Source organism: Leucoraja erinacea, unplaced genomic scaffold (assembly GCF_028641065.1).
Source record: "Leucoraja erinacea ecotype New England unplaced genomic scaffold, Leri_hhj_1 Leri_94S, whole genome shotgun sequence".
In the NCBI taxonomy this organism is placed as follows: domain Eukaryota; kingdom Metazoa; phylum Chordata; class Chondrichthyes; order Rajiformes; family Rajidae; genus Leucoraja; species Leucoraja erinaceus.
The window spans coordinates 347,094-369,703 of NW_026576894.1; the positions used below are offsets into that span (position 1 = coordinate 347,094).

The 22,610-nt window shown below is 41.8% G+C and overlaps 1 long non-coding RNA gene and 1 pseudogene across 1 annotated transcript in view; both read right to left on the reverse strand.

Moving 5' to 3' along the window:
* The window catches only part of LOC129695128 (golgin subfamily B member 1-like), a 29,765-nt pseudogene extending 18,627 nt beyond the window's left edge, over positions 1-11,138 (reverse strand).
* Positions 11,139-14,477: 3,339 nt separating this feature from the next.
* LOC129695123 (uncharacterized) overlaps positions 14,478-22,610 on the reverse strand; it is a 34,682-nt gene continuing 26,549 nt past the window's right edge. Inside the window, exon 4 of the long non-coding RNA XR_008723115.1 lies at positions 14,478-14,846. This is a non-coding gene — a long non-coding RNA (uncharacterized LOC129695123). The remainder of the gene's footprint in view (positions 14,847-22,610) is intronic.

Consider the following 22,610-nt stretch of genomic DNA (forward strand, 5'->3'; position numbering starts at 1 on the left):
GCAGGATGGTTTTTGCTCACATTTAATTACAACGCAGACAGGAAGTGGTCAAGATGAGAGTTTTAGTAATATGTATGGAATAGAATAGATAGAAGATAGATATAATCTGTAGTGACACTGTTGCATTATAATCAAGAGTTCATGTGTTGTTGGCATCTTAAATAGCAGATCTCTTCTGATCTTGGTCACGGCTGAAAAAAATTGGTGGTACAGATCAGCAATGCCAACAACCTGTCATAACCACAATGACAACACTGCAAGGCTCCACATAAACTGTGACTCTGCACTATAACACATCATAAAAGGGTTGATTTACAAAAAAAAGAATGGGAAGATTTATACAAAAGAAAATCTTCACATTTTTTCATATTTACAGATTTATTCCAAGAGGCTCCCTGCTATTTTTATTTCACTGCCAGTAACAACAGAATCCCTTAGCTGGTTGCAGAGATCTTTCCCTGTAATAGAGATTCATGCAGCAGCAAACAATGATGTCCTTACCGCTAGCTCCTGATTCTTCCCATCAAGCTTTTTCTCCAACACATCCACAAGTTGTGTCCTTTCTAATAATGCCTCTTCGCTTTCACGTAGTTTTTTCCTTCAGGTTTTCCAGCAACTGAGGAAGTTAACAAGTGATTAATACCTCCTAACAGATAAATCTAGGCAACATAGAATGGAAATCACACACACGCAACATTTGTAATTCAACTGCACCAATAGTTAGGTCTTCAATTCCAACTTGGTATTAAGATATTAAAATTAAAATTATCATTAATGAAATCAGAGGATTAAATCATTAATTCACATTCAATGGTTTAATGGTCCTTTATTGTCACGTGTACTGAGGTACAGTGAAATATGATTTACCACACACATACCAAAAAATCAACAAGACACAAAACTACATAAAGATTAAACATAAACAGCCACCACAGCGCCGTGTGAGAATCCCTAGGGCACCCAGCATAAGCGGAGACCCACAGCCATCAGTTCAATGTCCGGGCCACACACACGCTCCTTCACCGACCGCTGTACTCTCTCTGCAGTCCCTGTCCGCCCAAAGTCAGAAAGCCGTCCAAACTCGCACTAGACTCTAGGCTCACTGCACTAACCAGAATGACAATGTTGCAAGGCTCTACATAAAATGTGATTCTGCACCATAACAGATCATAAAAGGGTTGATGGGCTGATTTAGAAAAAAAGAATGGGAAGATTTATACAAAATTTATCATGTTGATAAATGTGAGGTTATCCACTTTGGTGGCAAAAACAGGAAAGTAGACTATTACCTGAATGGTGGTCGATTAGCAAAAGGGGAGATGCAACGAGACCTAGGTGTCATTGTACACCAGTCATTGAAAGTAGGCATGCAGGTGCAGCAGGCAGTGAAGATAGCAAATGGTATGTTAGCATTCATAGCAAAAGGATTTGAGAAAAGGAGTAGGGAGGTTCTACTGCAGTTGTACAGTTTTACCTTGAGGTCTTCCAGCAACTGAGGAAGTTAACGTGATTAATACCTCCTAACAGTGATAAAAAGTGGGCAACATAGAATGGAAATCACACACACGCAACATTTGTAATTTAGTGCACCAATTCTTCAATTCCACCTTGGTATTAAGGCGTTAAATTAAAATTATCATTAATGAAATCAGGGGATGAAATCATTAATTCACATTCAATGGTTTAATGGTCCTTTATTGTCACGTGTACTGAGGTACAGTGACATTTTTTTTTCCACACAGTCATATCAAAAAAGTAACAACACAAAACTACATAAAGATTAAACATAAACAGCCACCACAGCGGCGTGTTCGAATCCCTAGGGCACCCAGCATAAGCGGAGACCCACAGCCATCAGTTCAATGTCTGGGCCACACACGCTCCTTCACCGACCGCTGAACTCTCTCTGCAGTCCCTGTCCGCCCAAAGTCAGAAAGCCGTCCACACTCGAACCAGACTCTAGGATCACTGCACTCACGGAAATCCCTCTGAGTCCCCACCAGGGTAGGCAGCTCCTCCACCGTGGTTTTTGCGACCACATATTCCCCACTGTGATGAAAGGCTAATAACTTTTACCATCTTCCTCCTTTTCCCCCACGGTCGGGGCAATCGAAACACCCGCAGTCGGGGCGATCGAAACTCACGCATCGCCGATCAAAGGTCCTGCAGTTGGAGCTCCCGACGTTGATCCCTAACAAAGCTACCTCTGGCTCCACGATGTTTGGCCACAATGCCAGCGGAGATGCAATATGGAAAAAGTCGCACCTCCGTCGAGGGAAGAGTTAAAAAAGTTTCTCCTTTCCCCAATCCCCCACTTCCCCCCACATAATCCAAAACTAAAGATACGCTAACACACACAAATAAAACAGACTAAAAACAAACAAAAGCAAAACTCACACAGTCAAGGGGAGAACGTACAGACAGCACCCGCAATTGGGATGGAACCCGGGTCTCTGGCGCTGCAAGTGCTGCAAGGTAGCAACTCTACCGCTGCGCCAGCATGCCACCCAACACTGTGCCTCCTCACCCAACCTCTCAACATTTGTCAGAAACTTGTATTCTTTAATAGTTTACTCGATACATCCGACAATTAACTAAACTAAATCCCATCTGCATCTTCTCCTGTATAATTTAATCTTTACTATTATATAATAACAGGAAGCACTCCTCGACAATTTCAACAATTTTCTGGAACCATTCCTTTGGCAAGGGAAGACTGAAAACATTTAGTCAGAACCTTAGCTGTTTCCACCCTTGCTTCTTTTAACTGGCTGGGAAACATTTCTGCCGGACCTGATGATCTGTCCACCTTCAGAGATGTGCGAAGGCATGCTTTCAATTTCCTTGAAAAGTTCCGACACACGACGTGAAACGGTTTAACAATAGTCTTTGCTTTAGAAAACAAGAGGCATTGTTAATTGTTATTGTTAAAAAGAAAACTTGCAATACTTTGGACTGAATTTTCAGGCTTTAAAGTGAAATCCAACTGCAGAAATGCAAACACAAAGTACACAGATCACTGTAATAGCTCACTCAGTGAGGGTAACAAATATTCAACTGGAATTGATGTTACCTTAAGCTGTTCATCTCTCCCGTGAAGCTGGGTTTCTTTGTCCAGAATTTGGTCTTTGAGTTGCACTATTTGCTGTTCATACTGAGCCAGCTGCTCAGTTAAATCAGCCGCCGAATACTTACCTTTAGTCTTCTGGCAGCTCAGTGCCTGCAGAATAATTGGTCACCATTAATAACTGCATCATAGTGAATCAGACTTCAGAGAAAACAGTATTGAAATATTCAGTGTGAGAGGACACCTGAGATCCCGGCGAGAATCCACGCAGGTCACGGGGAGAAGGTACAAACTCTGCACAGACAAGCACCTGTAGTCAGGATCGAACCCAGTTCCCTGACACTGTAAGGCAGCAACTCTACTGTTGCACCACCATTACTCCAGCAGTGTGCCCATTTTTGATATAAACCAGCATCTGCATTTCTTTGTATCTGGGATGCAAGTCTGATTTGCTAGTAATACTGGGAAAAGGGGAAATGTCCTGGAGAGCCACACACGTGAGGTGGGAGTGACCCTAGGAGCCGCGTGGGCCCAATCAACCCACCGAACAACCGCGCCGCCGACCGGAACGTGCACCGGTTGGCTAGACTCGCCCCACAGGCCTCCCAGGGGACCGAGGTGAAGCCGGATGGCGAGGTCTGCCTGGGCTGAGGGAGCCTCAGCAGCGGCGGTGATGGAAGCCTCAGCAGCAACGGGAGCCTCAGCAGCAACGGGAGCCTCAGCAGCAACGGGAGCCTCAGCAGCAACGGGAGCCTCAGCGGCAACGGGAGCCTCAGCGGCAACGGGAGCCTCAGCGGCAATGGGAGCCTCAGCGGCAGTGGGGCCTCACGATCAACCCGCAATCAGCGTTCAATGATAGTGGGGTTGGGAGGGGGGTAGGGGGGAAGACAATGGGGACCAGGCGTCCCCCCACTGCCGTGAAGATCAATGGGGATCCGGCGATGGGGGACTGCCATGTGGGACGGTGGTAGAACAATGTGGGTCCCGGTGTGGGGCAAATACTCTACATTTATAATTCTCTACCCAGGGGATAAGCTTGCGTTTGTTTGTTTGTTCGTTCCGTTTAAGGCGTCGTGCACACGGCAGCCAGCCAACAGTCGCATGTCTTTTTCTTTTTATTTGTACTTTTAATTTCAAGTTTTCGTGCACCTTGTGTGTTGTGACTGTTGGCAGACCAATTTCCCTCCGGGGATGAAGAAAGTTTTATTGTATCGTATCGTAAGTGAAAACCAAGGATCAATTCAGGCCTCAGTGAGGGCCAATAGCTCTCTGATGACTGTGGGTGAGTAGTGATACGTTGGAGCAGAGGAGTTTAGAATTGGTGGTCAATGCTGCCCACAAGGTAAGGTGTTATGTTGAGCAGCTGACTCCTAGTACCAAGAGCTTGGGTCGTGCTCAGACCAATCCCCTTTATCTTGGAACTAACAGGATGCCCATCTTTTCCAGGGTTGCTTTTACATTAGTGGCCCACCATTGCTCATCACTGCACAGGACAGGAAGAAAATCATGAATGTCATAAACGTCCCAGGTTTACTTAGAGGAGAATGTATTTTTTCAAGTAGTGAACCAGTCACATTACACAAATCAACATTTCTCGGCCTCAATATGCACAACCCATCTAATAAAAATGAGTCATGCCAATAACAAATAATAAAACATGAGAAATTCAATTTGAAATGGCTAACATTTACCAGAGGCAAAATATAACAGACAAATTAAGTTAAGCAAAGGAAAAGCATTTTCATGAAATATTTTTGCAATTGAAATCATAAGCAAGTGATTGTAGTCCACACATTATTTTATACAAGGAAAAACTAAATTCCAAAATATATCATGAATACAAATACAAATTTTGTAAATGCAAATGCAACAACAGGAAATTACAAAAATACTTACCCCCGCCGATGCAAGAGGCTTTTCATTTGCACAAATGCACCTCCACATGCTCTTATTTTAATGTGGCTGCAAAATAACCAAAATAATAATTAAATAGAATTGGTACAGAGCAGAGATTAGTTTAACCGGGCATCATCCGTGGCATGGACATTGTGGGCCAAAGGGCCTGTTCCTGTGCTGTACTGTTCTATGGTCTATGCTCTTGAGTTTACGTTTAGTTTGTTGTCACGTGTACCGAGGTACAGTGTAAAGCTTTTGTTGCGTGCTGACCAGTCAGCAGAAGGACAATACACGTTTGCAATCGACCCATTTACAGCGCAAGGTAACCCCAGCAAAGTCTGATCAAGGATAGTCCAAGGGTCATCAAAGAGGTAGATAATAGTTCAGTACTAATGATGCGAATTATGAGATTAGCAAATGGCAGAGGGGTCCAATTGAAGAAAGTGACACCCAATGCAAAGCAGATCAGTGGCAGATAATAAAGAGACATTAAAGTGAATGGAGAGGAGGAATTTCTTTAATCAGAGGGTGGTGAATCTGTCTAATTCATTGCCACTGAAGGATGTGGAGGCCAAGTCAATGGATATTTTATGGCGGAGATTGATAGAGTTTTGATTAGTGCGGGTGTCAGAGGTTATGGGGGAAAAGGCAACAAGTATGAAGGCAGCTGGGCTCTAAAATTCAGGTAGTTCCAATGTGTGAAATGATTATACATCTAAATTCCTTACAACCAATAAGCAGAGCAGGATTAAGGGCTCAAAGATGCCTCAATAATGCTCAATAATGAGGAGTTGCAATAATGGACAATGCAATGCAATACACAAAATATTTCTATGAGAGTGGATACGTGGAACTTGGGACCTCAATTCTTTTGGAAGCAGGGTTAAATTTCAGTTAACTTTTGATCATTGAACATGTACATGGTTTCACTTTGATGAACGTAGCTTTCAATGAACACATTAGGGTAATATTTCTCTACCCAATGGAAAGCCAGCCTATTACAAAACAAAATGGTTAAAATAGGAAATATCCTGAGCACGCTAGATGCAACAATGGAAATAAAACTGAGGCAACTGAAAGGTGTAACATGTATGGATCACAAGACAAAGGAGCTGCCATTTAAAACAGAGGTGTGCAAGAATTTCCTCTCTCAGTGAATGATGAATCTCTGGATTTTTATATCCTGGATGATGTCGAGGTTAGATCACATGAGGTATTCAAACGCAAGGTAGATCAATCAAATCATGTTATCAATTAGGTCCACTTAATATAAATAATGTTCACAAAATCCACATTACATCCAATTCACACAAATAAAATAACCATTACAGCAGAACTACCTGTATCAAATCATACACAAATGTCCCAAATTACCTTAATTTCACAGATTTCATCACGTCACAAAATGGTGCAAAAACAGCAAATTAAAAGTTAAGACACAGATTAAAGTTGCATCTCAATGTAATTAGTTTAACATCATATTCCATAACTGTGCCACAGATCAGCTTATTTACAACGACTGTTGCTAAAACTGGCCCTACTTGTGAAGAAAGTTTGCCATCCTGCACTGCACAAAAGTAGAACATAGCTTGATATCCAATTGCAAACTTGAGCCTTACAGCACCTCCTATCAGCTGTTATTTAATTCTACAAGTATGGCCAAAGTTCTATATAGATTTCCTTTGCCGATATTGGACTTATCTGTATTTCATCCCATTTCCATTTCCATGTGCAAGGACACAAACAAATTGCTTTTTCCATGAGCACTTTCCATTTTTCAGCATTCCAATAATTTTGAATTATTGTCACTGCTAGGATACAGGAAAACAAACCAGCTGATTTGGACATGGCAAAGTTCCCCCAATAACCAGATAAAATATTCTGGTGAAGTTGGTTCCTGTTTAAGTATTAGGCATCAAAAATCCCCGGTATTCATCAAATAGTATCACTGAACGTAAAACCAACAGATTAGGCCTCTAGTTCATCCAGAATTGGCACCTCGGACAGTGTAGCACTTCCTTATCACTGGATTGGCAATTCTCGCAGGATATGTGTCTATAAACTGACTCAAAAGCAAATCCTGCTCTATTCTCAAAGTAACTAAAACTCAAAACAAAGAAAACAATGGAATTTGCACATAAAATGAGCAGCACAATAGCGCAGCCAATAGAGTTAATACCTCACAGCACCAGAGACCTTGGTTCCATACGGACATTGGGTTCTGTGGAGTTTGAGTGACTGTGTGGGTTTCCTCCGGGTGATCCAGTTTCCTCCCACATCCCAAACACATGCAGCTTTTTAGGTTACCGTAAATGGCCTCCATAAAATTGCCACTAATGTGTAGGGAGTGTTTGAAAAAGGGGAATAACATAGTGTAGCGACACCCGGTGGTGGTTCTGGGTAATCGAACCCTCGTGATTGACTGGAGGGATTGCACTTGAACCCGAGGGGGACCAATATCCTGGCGGGGAAATTTGCAAAGGCTACTGGGGAGACTTCAAACTAGAATGGTTGGGGCGAGGGACTCAAATAGAGAAAGTTAGTAGACAGAATGGGAGGCAGAAAAGAGAAGCACTCGGACACAAGAGGTGAAAGAAAAAAAAGGAAATAAACAGAGAATAGAGACGGGGGGTTTCTTAAATGTGCATAATTTAATGCTAGGAGCATTGTAAGAAAGGTGGATGAGCTTAGAGTCTGGATAGACACCTGGAAATATGATGTTGTGGCGATCAGTGAAACATGGTTGCAGGAGGGCTGTGATTGGAAACTAAATATTCCAGGATTTCGTTGCTTCAGGTGTGATAGAATTGGAGGGGCAAGAGGTGGAGGTGTTGCATTGCTAGTCAGGGAAGATATTACAGCAGTGCTTTGGCAGGATAGATTGGAGGGCTCATCTAGGGAGGCTATTTGGGTGGAACTGAGAAGTGGGAAAGGTGTAGCAACACTTATAGGGGTGTTTTATAGACTGCCAAATGGGGAATGAGAATTGGAAGAGCAAATATGTAAGGAGATAGAAGATATTAGTAGTAAGCACAAGGTAGTGATTGTGGGAGATTTCAACTTTCCGCACATAGACTGGGAAACACATTCTGTAAATGGGCTGGATGGTTTCGAGTTTGTAAAATGTGTACAGGATAGTTTATTGCAGCAATACATAGAGGTACTTAGTAGAGGAGGGGCAGTGCTGGACCTCCTGTTAGGAAATGAGACGGGACAGATGGCAGAGGTATGCGTTGGGGAGCACTTCGGGTCCAGTGATCACAATACCATTAGTTTCAATATAATTATGGAGAAGGTCAGAACTGGACCTAGGGTTGAGATTTTTGATTGGAGAAAGGCTAACTTTGATGAGATGCGAGATGATTTAAAACGAGTGAACTGGGACATTTAGTTTTATGGGAAAGTTGTAGAAGAGAAATGGAGGACATTTAAAGGGGTAATTTTAAGAGTACAGAATCTTTATGTTCCTGTTCGGTTGAAATGAAACAGTAAAAATTCGAAAGAGCCCTGGTTTTCAAGGGAAATTGGACATCTTGTTCGGAAAAAGAGGGAGATCTACAATAATTATAGGCAGCATGAAGTAAATGAGGTGCTTGAGGAGTATAAGGAATGTAAAAAGAATCTTAAGAAATAAATTAGAAAAGCTAAAAGAAGATATGAGGTTGCTTTGGCAAAGGTGAAAGTAAATCCAAAGGGTTTCTACAGCTATATTAATAGCAAAAGGATAACGAGGGATAAAATTGGTCCATTGGAGAGGCAGAGTGGACAGCTATCTGCAGAGCCAAAAGAGATGGGGGAGATATTGAACAATTTATTTTCTTCGGTATTCACCAAGGAGAAGGATATTGAATTATGTGAGGTAAGGGAAACTAGTAGAGTAGCTATGGATACTATGAGGTTCAAAGTAAAAGAAGTACTGACACTTTTGAAAAATATAAAAGTGGATAAGTCTCCAGGTACTGACAAGATATTCCCTAGGACATACCCTAGGAATAGTTCCCGAGGATTGGCGTACTGCGCATGTTGTTCCATTGTTTAAAAAGGGTTCTAAGAGTAAACCTAGCAATTATAGACCTGTTAGATTGACTTCAGTGGTGGGCAAATTAATGGAAAAGATACTTAGAGATAATATATATAAGCATCTGGATAAACAGGGTCTGATTAGGAACAGTCAACATGGATTTGTGCCTGGAAGGTCATGTTTGACTAATCTTCTTGAATTTTTTGAAGAGGTTACTAGGGAAATTGACGAGGGTAAAGCAGTGGATGTTGTCTATATGGACTTTAGTAAGGCCTTTGACAAGGTTCCTCATGGAAGGTTGGTTAAGAAGGTTCAACTGTTGGGTATAAATGCAGGAATAGCAAGATGCATTCAACAGTGGCTGAATGGGAGAAGCCAGAGGGTAATGGTGGATGGCTGTTTATCGGGTTGGAGGCAGGTAACTAGTGGGGTGCCCTAGGGATCTGTGTTGGGTCCTTTGTTGTTTGTCATGTACATCAATGATCTGGATGAAGGTGTGGTAAATTGGATTAGTAAGTATGCAGATGATACCAAGATAGGGGGTGTTGTGGATAATGAAGAGGATTTCCAAAGTCTACAGAGTGATTTAGGCCATTTGGAAAAATGGGCTGAAAGATGGCAGATGGAGTTTAATGCTGATAAATGTGAGGTGCTACAGCTTGGCAGGACAAATCAAAATTGGACGTACATGCTAAATGGTAGGGAATTGAAGAATAAAGTTGAACAGAGGGATCTGGGAATAACCGTGCATAGTTCCTTGAAGGTGGAATCTCATATAGATAGGGTGGTAAAGAAAGCTTTTGGTATGCTAGCCTTTATAAATCAGAGCATTGAATATAGAAGCTGGGATGTAATGTTAAAATTGTACAAGGCATTGGTGAGACCAAATCTGGAGTATGGTGTACAATTTTGGTCGCCCAATTATAGGAAGGATGTCAACAAAATAGAGAGAGTACAGCGGAGATTTACTAGAATGTTGCCTGGGTTTCAGCAACTAAGTTTCAGAGAAAGGTTGAACAAGTTAGGGCTTTATTCTTTGGAGCGCAGAAGGTTATGGGGGACTTGATAGAGGTCTTTAAAATGATGAGAGGGATAGACAGAGTTGACGTGGATAAGCTTTTCCCACTGAGAGTAGGGAAGATTCAAACAAGGGGACATGACTTGAGAATTAAGGGACAGAAGTTTAGGGGTAACATGAGGGGGAACTTCTTTACTCAGAGAGTGGTGGCTGTGTGGAATGAGCTTCCAGTGAAGGTGGTGGAGGCAGGTTCGTTTTTATCATTTAAAAATAAATTGGATAGTTATATTGATGGGAAAGGTATGGAGGGTTATGTTCTGAACGCAGGTGTATGGGACTAGGGGAGAATACGTGTTCGGCACGGACTAGAAGGGTCGAGATGGCCTGTTTCCGTGCTGTAATTGTTATATGGTTATATGGTTATAATGCTACAATACAGATAAGGAGGAAGAATTCACACAAAACATCCTTTTGTATTTCAAAGCAGATCAGATCATCAAAAGACATAATTATTTACCTTAATTAAAGAGCTTTCCTGGCCTTTTTTGTAAAAATGTTTGAATCACAGCATAAAAATGTATTCTGGCAATGATAGATTCAATACTTAGCCTGGCTAAATCTACAAGACATTCCTGAGACACTCACACCCACTCACTAACACACCCACACCCACTAACACACACACCCACTCACTCACACACACTAACACACTCACTAACACACACACACAAACACACACCCACTAACACACACACACACCCACTAACACACACACAAACACCCACAAACACACCCACTAACACACACACACACACTAATACACACACCCACACACACCCACTAATACACACACACCCACAAACACACACTCCCACCCACACCCACGCACACACCCACCCACGCACACACCCACCACACACACACACCCACACACACACACACCCACACACACACCCACACCCACCCACACACACACACATACACACACACACACACACACACACACACACACACACACACACCACACACACACACACATGCACACACACACCCACACATACACATACACACACACCCCCGGGCCACTGAAACTCACCATCTCCCCGGGCGAAGCCACAGTCGCGGACATTCAGCATCTTCAGAAAGCCACCGATGCTTCATCCCGTTTCTCTACTTCAGCCCCCAAGGGCCTCCCTCCCTCCCTCCGCCAGCGACTCCACCCACCGTCCTCGGCTCTCCAGCGGCCCCCAGCGTCCCAGAGCCGTCACCTCACCACAGTTCCAGGCGCAGCACGAGGCCCACAACCTGCACCATGCAGACAGACAGACAACACGTGGTCTGATGCCGCTGGGTCCTAGTGCTCCCCTTCCCCCTCCTATAGGGAAGACCCATCAGTGGTGATGATTCAAGGTACACAAAATGCTGGAGAAACTCAGCGGGTGCAGCAGCATCTATGGAGCGAAGGAAATAGGCGACGTTTCGGGCCGAAATCCTTCTTCAGACTGATAGGGGGTGAGGGGGAGGGGGAGAAGGAAGGAAAAATGGAGGAGGAGGAGCCCGAGGGCGGGGGGATGGAAGGAGACAGCTCGAGGGTTAAGGAAGGGGAGGAGACAGCAAGGGCTAGCAAAACTGGGAGAATTCAACGTCCATGCCATCGGGCGAGGGGAGCAGTGGAGGGGGAGAGAGTTGAGGGGTGGAGGAGAGAAGGAGAGAGGGAATGGGGAAGGAGAGAGGGGAGAGGGAGAAGAAGGAGGAGAGAAGAAGAGAGGGAATGGGGAAGGAGAGGAGAGAGGGAATGGGGAAGGAGAGGGGGATATTGGGGAACATTGTTAGATTCAAATCAAGTTCAAATTGAGTTTATTGACATGCACAACATGGTGAGGTCCAGCCACAAAATGCTGCCACAGCAACAGCTCAGCTGTATAGACTGTTAAACCACAGAAACTAAATGTAGGCACAAAATGCTGGAGCAACTCAGCGGGACAGGCAGCATCTCTGGAGAGAAGGAATGGCTGACGTTTCGGGTTGAGACCCTTCTTAAGCCCGAAACATCACCCATTCCTTCTCTTCAAAGATGCTGCCTGTCCCGCTGAGTTGCTCCAGCTTTCTGTCTACCTTCGATTTAAATCAGCATCTGCTGTTCTTTCCTACACAAACACAGAAATGATATGGATAAAACAAGATATTAGTACAACAGATATTGAGGAAAAAATAATGTCCACTTATGCAAGATGTGGCCCATAGTGTAACTGTTTAATTGCACTTAAGAGAGGGAGAGGGGGAGATGGAGAGGGGGAGGGAGAGGGAGGTCTTCAGATTAATTTTAGCATTGGCAGTAAGTGTTGTAGGGAATTTTGAAAATATTAAGTAAGATGAGTAGGAACTCGCATACTGGGAAGCATGTGGACAATGGCCAAGAATGTAGTCAGAATAGCAAAGCTGAATAATTTTGCTGAAAAGCAGACTTTTTTATCAGTCGGAAGGAAGGATAGTCCTTCACAGTTTTGTCTGGGTTCTTATCTGTTGCAATCTTGCATTACAGCTGCTCTTGGTCATTATGTTTAGCAGCTAGGTCTCGCAAAGGTTAACAAATTGCCACTTTTACAAGGGGATTCCATTTGGTGGGGGAATCTGAATTTATCATTTTTCGAAGATGACAAGATGAAGCTTGTATTTTTCAGTTTGAAGCCTCTTTGCTTGTTTTTGGTTGTGTTGAGTTTATAGAGGATTAAGTTATAACTGAAACTTTCAACTGAATTGTACATTCTTTCCTAGGGTGAAGTGTGCCACAAATTAAACAAGAAGCATGAGGAGTTCTTCCCAACTTTCATGGAGAGGATTTGGTAAAAACAGGTGGTTGAAATATCGATGGAGATTGATGTCCTTAAGCCACAAATTGAAAATGAGGTAACTGGAAAAATACGATCCAGCTGAATGGAATGACAGATTGTGACAAGGCCTCATTGATTAAGACAAGGGATTGTAACCAAATGTGTGTTTTTTGGTGCTTGTTCACCGTGCTCCTGACATAATTGTACTGGCGAGCTGCAAGTCATACTGAGGTTGGGCATTGAGGATGACAGCACATGGATACATGTACAGAGCTGTAATATTGCCAAGTATTCATGTTTGACAGCTGTAAATTGCCAACATCAGTCAGAGTATTGAGTATAGTTGGGAGGTCATGTTGCAGATATATAAGATGTTGGTGAGGCTGCCTTTAGAGTATTTAAGAAAGAACTGCAGATGGTGGAAAAATCGAAGGTGGACAAATGCTGGAAAACTCAGCATGTGAGGCAGCATCTATGGAGCGAAGGAGTAGGTGGCGTTTTGCTTCGAGACCCTTCTTCAGTCTAAAGAAGTTGTCTCGACCCGAAATGTCACCTATTCCTTCGCTCCTTATATGCTGCTTCACCTGCTGAGTTTTCCTAGCATTTTTGTCTACCTTTAGAGTAGTGTGTTTAGTTCTGGGCACCATGTGAAAGGAAAGATGTTGTTAAGTTGGAAAGGGTGCAGAGATGATTTACAAGGATGCTGCCAGGACTAGAGGTGTCTGATGTATAGGAAGAGGTTGAGCAAGCTGGAACTCTACCCTGTAGCACTAGAGGATGAGGGGTGATCTTACATAGGTGTATAAAATCATGAGCGGAATAGATCAGGTGGACACACAGTATCTTGGCCAGAATGGGGGAATTGAGAACCAGGGAGCATAGGTTTTAGGTGAAGGGGCGAAGTTTTCATGGGAATCTGAGCGGTAACTTTCTCATGCAAAGGATGGTGCGTGTATGGAATGACCTGAGGAGGTAGTTGAGGCAGGGACAGTCGTAATGTTTAAGAAGCAATTACACAGGTACATAGATAGGACAGGTTTAGAATAATGTGGGCCAAATGCAGACAAGTGGTACTGGTGTAGATGTGACACGTTGGTCTATATGACTGACTGTATAAAGGGTGATAGGTACATGGAATGAGCTGCCAGTGGGATGCAGTTGAGGCAGGGACAACAGTAATGTTTAAGAAGCAATTACACAGGTACATAGATAGGACGGGTTTAGAGTAATATGGGCCAAATGCAGGCAAGTGGAACTGATGTAGATGGGACATTTTGGCCTGTATGGCTCTGACTGTATAAAGGGTGGTGGGTGGATGGAACAAGCTACCAGGGGGAGGTAGTTGAGGCAGTTGAAACCAAGTCTGCTATTGTATTGGTTAAGAGACATTTGGCAGGTACATGGATAGGACAGGTTTACAGGGATATGGGCCAATCGCGGGCAGGTGACACTGGTGTAGATGGGACTTGTCGGGCCGAAGGGCCTGATTGCGCACAGAATGTCTCTAAGACTTTATTTAAATGATGTTTATTAATTTAAAATATTCAAGAGTTCTTGTGGTCCATTCCATGCTATTTCATAAAACAGTAAAACATTGTTCTCAACATAATATACGTAAAGAAACCAAGTCTGCTAAACAGCTGCTACCATTTTGTTACTATTTATTTTTTCACAAAGTTTTACATACAATTTTCATGATGTAGTTACCTTATAAATAAATGTAAAAGCATTGGAAACGTGATGTTAAAACTCTCTCTGAATGATTTTACATTTACTGATTATGACGGGTTCTATCTAGGCTCCTTAACCAAAATATTTAGAAAAAAAACATCATTTTGTCTCTTGTTGACATAGCTTGCTTCCTACTAAATCATGTTTTTTTTTTTAGCTAAAAATCGAGGTATGAAGTATGTACTTTAGATTTAAGGTGTAGTTTTCAGTGATTATCTTGCATGGTTTTTTTTCAAACGGGTGCAGAGAGACCTCTGTGGTGCTGCTACTGAGTTGAGTGAACTGAAAGAAAAGTTGGAAAAAAGTACAGGTGTATTGAGTGTGTTAACACAATTATTAGAGGTAAATATATTCAATTACTTCTTATTTTCCCCATTCTGGAATTTTACCTAGTTCTCTTTTTTTTATTTTTTTTATTTTATTTTTATTAGCAGTACAGTAAATTGCATTAATACATCACATATCTTATTACATTATGTTGTACCACTTCATTTTTTGAGCTTTAAAAAAGATAGAAATAAAAGAAGTAAGGAAAGTAAGCAAGAATCGTGAAGGTGCAGGAAAGTGTTAGAAGAAAGTCCCTTAGGGAAAGAATTAGAGAAGGAAGTAAAGAAAGGAAATAAGACCCTAGAAAGAAAAGAAAAAAAAGAGAAGAAAGGAAAATCAATTGTAACACAAAACTCCACAAAAAAAGGATCTACCAACCATGTTTTTATTAAAAATGTATTTTACCAGATCCTGGTACCCTTTATGTTTTAACTTACTATTGCACCTTATGCTTGTAATAGTTCCATAAATGCAGGCCACGTCTTTTGGAAGTGATCTGCTTTGCCTGCTAGGAGGAGTCTCATCTCTTCCAAGTGTAATGTTTCGAACATGTTTGAAATCCACATTTTTATTGTTGGTATTAGAGCAGTTTTCCAAAATTTGAGTATAAGCTTTTTTCCCATTATTAGCCCACAATTAAGTAAGTTCTTTTGAAACATATTTAATTCTGGGTTCCGATATTCCAAAAATGATCCATTCTGCTTTTGGTAGCAGTTTTGTTTTAAATAATTTTGTGAAGATTTCAAATTTTTTTCCAGAATTTTTAAATTTTTATACAGAAAACAAAAGAGTGCGCTATGTTAGCTTCTTGTGACTGACATTTATCACAAATGGGTGAGACATTGGTGAAAAGTTTATTTATTTTAGTTTTTGAATAATATAGTCTATGTAATGTTTTGTATTGGATTAGAGTATGTCGTACGTTGATCGAGCATTTATGCACATATAGTAAGTGTTTATCCCAGCTCTCTTTTGAAATTTTTATAGCTAGTTCTTGTTCCCAGTCTCTTCTAATATTATCGGTTGTAGGTATTTCTATATTCAAAATAATATTATATAGGTATGATATTAGATTTGCTGATTCATGCCTTTATCTTCATGGCTTCATCCAATATGTCTGGGGACATGTTATGATAGTCTTTTGTGTATTTTTTCAGATAATCACGGATTTGAAGATATTTAAAATATTGATTATTTTTCAAATTATATTTCAGTTGTAATTGTTGAAATGATAATAATTTTCCTAATTCATACAAGTCTCCGAGCGTTTTGATTCCCGTTCTTTCCCATTGTGTAAATGATTTATCTATAATTGAGGGTTTAAACGAAGGGTTATTGACTATTGGCATTAGCAGAGATAGATTTCTTAATTTTAAGTTCTGTTTTATTTGTTTCCAAGTTCTAATTGTACTATGTATCATTGGATTTTTATTATAATTTTTGTTATTCAGATTCGTTGGTGAGAGGAGAGTCGCTCCTGTATTACACGGAGCGCAGTCCTCTCTCTCCATTACAATCCAATCCACCTGCTGGGCAGAGTTGTCCAGCAGGTGAATCATATTTTTAATATTTACTGCCCAATTATAGTACATAAAGTTAGGGAGCGCTAGACCACCCATCTCTTTTGGTTTACTAAGGTGTGCTCTTTGTATTCTGTGGGATTTATAATCCCATATAAAGTTTGTAATGTCTGAGTCTAATTTTTTGAAAAAACATTTTGGAAGATATATTGGAATTGATTGAAATAAATATAGGATTTGTGGTAAAAAGATCATTTTTATAGCATTTATTCGACCTATTAAAGACATCGGAAGCGTTTTCCAGAATTTAATTAGATTATTTAATTTCTTAAGTAAGGGGCTATAATTGGCATTAAACATACCGTGATAATTTCTAGTGATTTCAATTCCTAAATATTTAAATTTTTCTGTGGCTATTTTAAAGGGGAATTTCAAAAGATGTGTTGAGTCTTTCGGTTTTATCGACATAATTTCACTTTTGTTCCAGTTTATTCTGTATCCTGAGAAAGATCCGAAGTCCTCAATTAGGTTTAATATGTTTGGTATACTGATTTGGTTTTTTGTGATATATAGTAGTACATCGTCTGCGTATAAGGATATTTTGTTATTTGAATATTTTGTATTATAACCGTAAATGTCCGGGTGTGTTCTAATTTTTTCAGCTAAAGGTTCAATTACCAGAGCGAATAACAGCGGTGATAATGAACATCTTTGTCTATTACCCCTTGATAATTGGAATTTCGTAGATAGTATATTGTTAGTTAATATTCTAGCCGTAGGTTTGTTATATAATAATTTTATCCATTCGATGAAGCTCTTCCCCATTTGAAATTTTTGCAATACTTTAATCATATAATTCCATTCTACTTGATCAAACGCTTTTTCTGCGTCCAATGAAATGATAGATAACTCTTCTTCTTGAGGTTTGTGGGAGTGCATTATGTTAAACAAACGTCTCAGGTTATTAACTGAATGTCTCTTAGGTATGAATCCCGTTTGATCCTTATTTATTAATTTACTGACATATTGACAGTCTTCTAGCTAATATTTTCGATAATATTTTTTGATCCGTATTTAACAAAGCAATAGCTCTATATGATCCTGGTTCTTCTATATCTTTATCTTTTTTAAGTATTAGTGTGATCGTTGATTCTGCTAGTGTTTCAGGTAAGGTTTGTTCCTTAAAAGCGTATGTATACATTTTCTGTAGACGTGGGGTCACTGTGTCGTAAAAACATTTATAAAATTCATCACTGAATCCGTCTGGTCCTGGTGTTTTTCCATTCTTAAGTGTGTTTATTGTGTCTTCTATTTCGTTAGCTGTAATTTGTGCTCCCAGTTCCTCTTGTTCACTCAGAACTGCTGTAGATTTGGGAGCAACAGCAGTAGGAGATTAGCAAGAGATACGACTGATTGGCTCTAGCCCATGTGGGAGGAGAGGGCTGAAAACAGTTAAAAGGAAAGGCCAAGGACAGGCAAGTCTTTACTCAGAATTGCTGTAGATTTGGGAGCAACAGCAGTAGGAGATTAGCAAGAGAAACGACTGATTGGCTCTAGCCCAAGTGGGAGGAGAGAAGTGAGTCAGTGCCGGGAAAACAGTTGAAAACTGAGGAATTTGGTTTGTAAATTGGTAAATCAGACAATTTAAACAAGACTGCTCTTAGGGAGCGGCAGTGAGAGAGTGGCCTTGTGAGGGAAGTGCCCTGTGAGTAAAGTGCAAGTCTTTGGCTCGAGAGTCTTCGGCGAGGAGGCTGAGGAGAGGAGACCACGCAATACGCTTGAGAGGTAGAGACGAAAGAAGGAGATTCAGTGCGATGCTTGCAGTATGTGGGAGGTCAAGGTCACCGCTGGTGCCTCTGGCTGCTACAAATGCGAGAAGTGCATCCAGGTAGAGCTCCTGAAGGGCCGTGCTGGGGAACTGGAGAAGCAAGTGGATGACCTCCGGTTCGTACGAGAAACGGATTCGTTCCTCGACAAGTCCTACAGTGCGATTGTTACACCTAAGGTACTGGAAGAGAGAAGGTGGGAGACAGTGAGAAAGGGAGGGAAGCATGGAATGCCAACGTCCCCGGGTGGTGTACCTCGTGTGAACAGGTTCACCCGCTTAGAAGCTGTTGGGACAGAAGACGTGTTTACACTGAGCGGCGGACTGGCTTGCAATGCGACTAGGGCTGTTGAGCCAAAACCAAAAAGGCCTAAGGCAGGCAAGGCCATTGTAGTGGGAGACTCCATTGTGAGAGGTACGGACAGGGGTTTCTGCGGCAACAGACGGGATGCGAGGATGGTGTGCTGCCTTCCTGGTGCCAGGATCCAGGATGTCACAGACAGAGTGCAAAAAATCCTCAAGGGCGAAGGTGAACACCGGAAGTGGTAGTGCATGTAGGCACAAACGATGTCGGAAAGAAGGGGATGAATATTCTGCAGCGTGACTTTAGAGAGCTCGGAAAAATGTTGACAAGCAGGACCTCCAGGGTTGTTATCTCCGGTTTGCTTCCAGTTCCCCGTGCTGGCGAGAGCAGGAACAGGGAGATACGGGACCTGAACGTGTGGCTGAGGAACTGGTGCACGGGGCAGCGATTTAGATTCTTAGATCACTGGGATCTGTTTTGGGGTAAGGGGGAACTGTACAAAAGGGACGGATTGCATCTTAACAGGTGTGGGACCAGCATTCTGGCAGGCAGGTTTGCCACTGCTACACGGGTGGTTTTAAACTGAATAAGGGGGGGGGGGTGTCGAATGGGATAGTGGAGGATGGAGTTAAAGGGAAAGGGTTTCTTAAATGTGTGAGCGTAGAGACAGAGGGGTGTAAAATGAAGGTAGAAGCAATAGGTAGCAAGGTGAAAAGTAAAAGTGGCAGGCAGACAAAACCAGGGCAAAAATCAAAAAGGGCCACTTTTCAACATAATCGTATAAGGGGTAAGAGTGTTGTAAATACAAGCCTGAAGGCTTTGTGTCTCAATTCAAGGAGCATTCGTAATAAGGTGGATGAGTTGAATGTGCAGATAGCTATTAATGACTATGATGGGATCACGGAGACATGGCTCCAGGGTGACCAAGGCTGGGAGCTGAACATCCAGGGATATTCAATATTCAGGAGGGATAGAGAGAAAGGAAAAGGAGGTGGGGTAGCGTTGCTGATTAGAGAGGAGATTAATGCAATGGAAAGGAAGGACATTAGTTTGGAGGATGTGGAATCGGAATGGGTAGAGCTGCGAAACACTAAGGGGCAGAAAACGCTGGTGGGTGTTGTGTACAGGCCACCTAAAAGTATTAGTGAAGTTGGAGATGGTATCAAACAGGAAATTAGAAATGCGTGCGACAAAGGAAAAACAGTTATAATGGGTGACTTCAATCTACATATAAATTGGCAGGGGTGCTGAGGAAGAGGATTTCTTGGAATGTATGCGGGATAGTTATCTAAATCAACGTAGAGGAACCAACGAGAGAGCAGGCTATTTTAGACTGGGTATTGAATAATGAGGAAGGGTTAGTTAGCAATCTTGTTGTACGTGCCCCCTTGGGCAAGAGTGACCATAATAAGGTTGAGTTCTTCATTAGGATGGAGAGTGACATTGTTAATTCAGAAACAATGGTTCTGAACTTAAAGAAAGGTAACTTTGAGGGTATGAGACGTGAATTGGCCAAGATTGACTGGCAATTAATTCTAAAAGGGTTGACGGTGGATATGCAATGGAAGACATTTAAAGTCTGCATGGATGAACTACAAAAATTGTTCATCCCAGTTTGGCAAAAGAATAAATCAGGGAAGTTAGTACATCCGTGGATAACAAGGGAAATCGGGGATAGCATCAAAGCGAAGGATGATGCGTACAAATTAGCCAGAAAAAGCAGCATACCGGAGGACTGGGAGAAATTCAGAGACCAGCAGAGGAGGACAAAGGGCTTAATTAGGAAAGGAAAAATAGATTATGAAAGAAAACTGGCAGGGAACATAAAAACTGACTGCAAAAGTTTTTATAGATATGTGAAAAGAAAGAGATTAGTTAAAACAAATGTAGGTCCCTTGCAGTCAGAAACAGGTGAGTTGATCATGGGGAACAAGGATATGACGGACCAATTGAATAACTACTTTGGTTCCGTCTTCACTAAGGAAGACATAAATAATTTGCCGGAAATAGCAGGGGACCGTGGGTCAAAGGAGTTGGAGGAATTGAGTGAAATCCAGGTTAGCCGGGAAGAGGTGTTGGGTAAATTGAATGGATTAAAGGCCAATAAATCTCCAGGGCCAGATAGGCTGCATCCCAGAGTACTTAAGGAAGTAGCTCCAGAAATAGTGGATGCATTAGTAATAATCTTTCAAAACTCTTTAGATTCTGGAGTAGTTCCTTAGGATTGGCGGGTAGCAAACGTAACCCCACTTTTTAAGAAGGGAGGGAGAGAGAAAACGGGGAATTACAGACCAGTTAGTCTAACATCGGTAGTGGGGAAACTGCTAGAGTCAGTTATTAAAGATGGGATAGCAGCACATTTGGAAAGTGGTGAAATCATTGGACAAAGTCAGCATGGATTTACGAAAGGTAAATCATGTCTGACGAATCTTATAGAATTTTTCGAGGATATAACTAGTAGCGTGGATAGGGGAGAACCAGTGGATGTGGTGTATCTGGACTTCCAGAAGGCTTTCGACAAGGTCCCACATAAGAGATTAGTATGCAAACTTAAAGCACACGGCATTGGGGGTTCAGTATTGATGTGGATAGAGAACTGGCTGGCAAACGGGAAGCAAAGAGTGGGAGTAAACTGGTCCTTTTCACAATGGCAGGCAGTGACTAGTGGGGTACCGCAAGGCTCAGTGCTGGGACCCCAGCTATTTACAATATATATTAATGATCTGGATGAGGGAATTGAAGGCAATATTTCCAAGTTTGCGGATGACACTAAGCTGGGGGGCAGTGTTAGCTGTGAGGAGGATGCTAGGAGACTGCAAGGTGACTTGGATAGGCTGGGTGAGTGGGCAAATGTTTGGCAGATGCAGTATAATGTAGATAAATGTGAGGTTATCCATTTTGTTGGCAAAAACAGGAAAGCAGACTGTTATCTAAATGGTGGCCGACTAGGAAAAGGGAAGATGCAGCGAGACCTGGGTGTCATGGTACACCAGTCATTGAAAGTACGTATGCAGGTGCAGCAGGCAGTGAAGAAAGCGAATGGTATGTTAGCTTTTATAGCAAAAGGATTTGAGTATAGGAGCAGGGAGGTTCTACTGCAGTTGTACAGGGTCTTGGTGAGACCACACCTGGAGTATTGCGTACAGTTTTGGTCTCCAAATCTGAGGAAGGACATTATTGCCATAGAGGGAGTGCAGAGAAGGTTCACCAGACTGATTCCTGGGATGTCAGGACTGTCTTATGAAGAAAGACTGGATAGACTTGGTTTATACTCTCTAGAATTTAGGAGATTGAGAGGGGATCTTATAGAAACTTACAAAATTCTTAAGGGGTTGGACAGGCTAGATGCAGGAAGATTGCTCCCGATGTTGGGGAAGTCCAGGACAAGGGGTCACAGCTTAAGGATAAGGGGGAAATCCTTTAAAACTGAGATGAGAAGAACTTTTTTCACACAGAGAGTGGTGAATCTCTGGAACACTCTGCCACAGAGGGTAGTCGAGGCCAGTTCATTGGCTATATTTAAGAGGGAGTTAGATGTGGCCCTTGTGGCTAAGGGGATCAGAGGGTATGGAGAGAAGGCAGGTACGGGATACTGAGTTGGATGATCAGCCATGATCATATTGAATGGCGGTGCAGGCTAGAAGGGCCGAATGGCCTACTCCTGCACCTAATTTCTATGTTTCTATGTTCCTTCAATTCTAGTTTTGGAATGTTACAATCATCCAAAAATTCTGAAACTTTATTATTGTCTATTAGCGTTTTCGATGTGTGTAAATTCTTAAAATATTGAGCAAATCTTTTATTGATATCATTAGGTAGTGTTAATAATTCCCCTCTGTCTGATTTAAACTTTAAAATTACATGATCTTTTTCCTGTTTTTTCAGTAGGCGTGCCAAAAGTTTATGGGGTTTATCCCCAAATTCAAAACGTTTTTGTTTTGTAATTTGGAATAATCTTCTAATCTTCTCTGATAATAAGTTATTTAACTTAAATTTCAGTATTAAAATTTTATTATATTTATCCATAGTTGGATCTTTAGCATTATCTATATCTAGTTGTCTGATTTGTT